We start from the raw sequence: 2,954 nt of genomic DNA on the forward strand, positions 1-2,954 counted from the left end.
CGTTAGCTGCCAGCCTCCCAGCTCCCTTACTCCTCCCTGGACAAAAAAGATGTGTTCTACAGGCTGACCCCAGAGACTCTAAGCAGGGGTGTCCAACCTTCTGGCGTCTCTTGGCCACGCTGGAAGAAGAAGAGTTGTCTTGGGCCACACATTGAATACATTGCGACACGTAAACGCGCACACAAAATGTTTTAATAGACGATTCTGTGTTGGGCCGCATTCATAGCCATTCTGGGCCACATGTGGCCCGCGCACCGCGGGTTGGACACCCCTGCAAGGAGGACGCTGCTCAGCTTCATTCAGGACAGTTCTCTCGGCCATCTAACCGCAGTTTCCCTGCCTCAGCCTAGAGCTTTTGTTTTGATTTTTGTTTTATTCCTCCCACAGACATAGGGCAAGTGCCTGGTCAGTGCATTTGGACACGAGGTGAAGATCTATCTTGGGCTTTGGCACAGGAGAGGGTCTTGCAATGTAAGAAACGGGGCTGCTGTGGACCACCACCTTCTGAGTGTATTGGGCTTAAAATTTTCTTAATGATCTGATAGATGCTATGGGGGATACCCCTCCCCCCACACCACCTTATTACCTTCTAAATAAAAACTCCCCCTGCTCCCACTTCCCCAATTATGCTTTGTTTTCAGAAAGTTCTGCATGTTATCTAGCTTCTCTCCTTCCTGCTGTTATCCGCATCTATTGGGGCAGGTCATTAGCTATGGCTGGCAGCTTGTCCTACCCTTAACATTTCTGCCCTGAGGAGAAGAGGGAAGCTATCTTCAGAACTTGTTTTCAGTTTGGCAAAAAATAAAAAAAAAAAAGAGAGAGAGAGAGGTACTCCAAGCCAGACATTTTAGGGTGAGAAGGTGGCACTCTAGGCTCTGCATTGGGCAGAAGGCAGAAGTCCTCCTCCTCCTCCTCCTCATCTGAGACCTCTTCCTCCTACCATTAACTGGTGGCCGCCCTTACCCAAGGCCTTTTGCTAACTGCCAGCAGAGGGCGCTTTAGACAAAGCAGACCTTACGCTCCTCCTTGGGCAAACTTGCCCATGGGGAGGATGGGCTCAACTTCCCTTGAGAACAGTATTCCAACTCCATTCCCCGGAGAGCAGCCTTTATCCCAGCACAGAAACAGTCCTTTCTATCGTAGGTGGGGGCCCGCTTCCCAGGCCCGTCCAACTTGTGACCAGTTAAGCATCCTGAACAGAACCAGGAGATGGGGAGAGAGATGGGATGGGATCTGGAGAGTAGGCAGCTCTGGAGCACACTGGGCACAATAAAGGGCTCCATAAGGATTTGTAAGGGAAATAACTAAACTTAATGAGCTTTTATGAGGTACCAGACACTAGACTAGAAGCTCCATAGTTCGTATAATCCTCACAACTCTGAGTAACTATTATTATCCCATTTTATAGACAAGGAAACTGAGACACAGAGAATCAAAGAAGTTGACAGATGAAGCATTAAGAATGAGAAACCAGGGGTTTCCAGTGGGGAGAGGAGGGAGGCTCGGTGGCCTGGCTTTCTAGCGATAGTATTTACTTGGGGCTCTTTTGATTTTAAGATTTTATTTCTTTTTAGAGAGAAGGGAAAGGAGGGAGAAAGGGGGAGAAAGAGAGGGAGAGAAACATCGATCAATTGTCTCTCTCCCACCCCCAAACCAGGAACCTGGCTCACATCCCAGGCATGTGCCCTGACTGAGAATCAAACCAGAACCTTTTGGTCTGCAGGCCGGTGCTCAATCTACTGAGCCACACCAGCCAGGGCAGACTTTGGCTTTTCTCCTCATCTTTGTTTGGAGACTCCTAATGGGGTAACTGAGGTACAGAGTGCCTCAGTGCCAGGAATTGGGCACTGGCTTCAGAGTTCCCCAGCTGCCTTCTCGTCTAGGCAGAATGAGGTAAGTTGGGGCTTGGAATAGTCACGGAGGGACAGACAGAGCCGGAGAAAAAGGCTGAAACGCCCTATAAAAATAATCAAACAGGGCCCTTCTGATGGAAAAGGGAGTCAGAACAGCGAAGACAAAGCAGCCCTTGTGTGAGGTGGGGAACTCACAGTGGCTGCACGTGTGTGTGCACACACACAAGCACACCTGAGCATGAGCAGACACACTAGGGCGCACACAGGCCACTACTCAGATATGTTTACACCTAGAGGACCACCGAGGGCAGGGACACATAGCACATGGTAGCCACGGTGATATCCCATCACAGAGGCCCAGGTTCCCTCCACACCTGCAGCCTGTCTCCAACTCAGGATCAGAAGTTTAGAAAAACAGCCCCTCCTGAGAAGGTGATCATGATGGCAACCAAGGTTGAAAGGCCCTCTTGTCCTAGGCAGGAGGGGCCGTCTGGCCATCTTTGGGAGATGAGCCAGGTTAACGGGATGGTACAGAGGTGGGCTGGGTACAGAGGTCCTCTGGAGCTTCTGGCCCAGACTAGAGGCTTCTACCCCGCTAGTGCCCCTCTTGCTCACAGATCTGGGTCTTTACGAGGCTGCTGCTCCCTGGACTCAGAAGCAGGCCAAGTGCAGGGTGGGCGGGCCCCAGAGAAGCACAGGACAGGGCTATGTTCTCAGAGGGCTGGTTCTCTGGCTGTGAACCAGATGGAGACCCGCCGAGTGCCAGGTGCTGCAGGGAGTCAACTCAGGCCCCACAGGACTCAGCCAATGAGGGTTCAAATCCTGCCGCTGCTGCTTGCTAGCTCTGTGGCCTTGGGAAAGCTTCTTGACCTCTCTGGGCCTTGGTTTCCCTGTCTGTAGACTGGGGTGGGGTGGTCGTCACTGGCTTGTTGAGAAAATTAATTATATAACACATAAAAGGGTGTCTAGTACATTTTAAGCCCTCAGCACATATTCGCTGTTAATAAAATGTGGTCTTGGATGCCAATTACCATAGTAGTCAAGGGGACCAGAGCGCTCCTGGAGGGCTTCCCGGAAGCCAGGCTGGAGCTGGGGCGGGGA

This window comes from Pteronotus mesoamericanus, unplaced genomic scaffold (assembly GCF_021234165.1).
Source record: "Pteronotus mesoamericanus isolate MK-2021 breed Mesoamerican mustached bat unplaced genomic scaffold, CSHL_Meso_final contig_20, whole genome shotgun sequence".
In the NCBI taxonomy this organism is placed as follows: domain Eukaryota; kingdom Metazoa; phylum Chordata; class Mammalia; order Chiroptera; family Mormoopidae; genus Pteronotus; species Pteronotus mesoamericanus.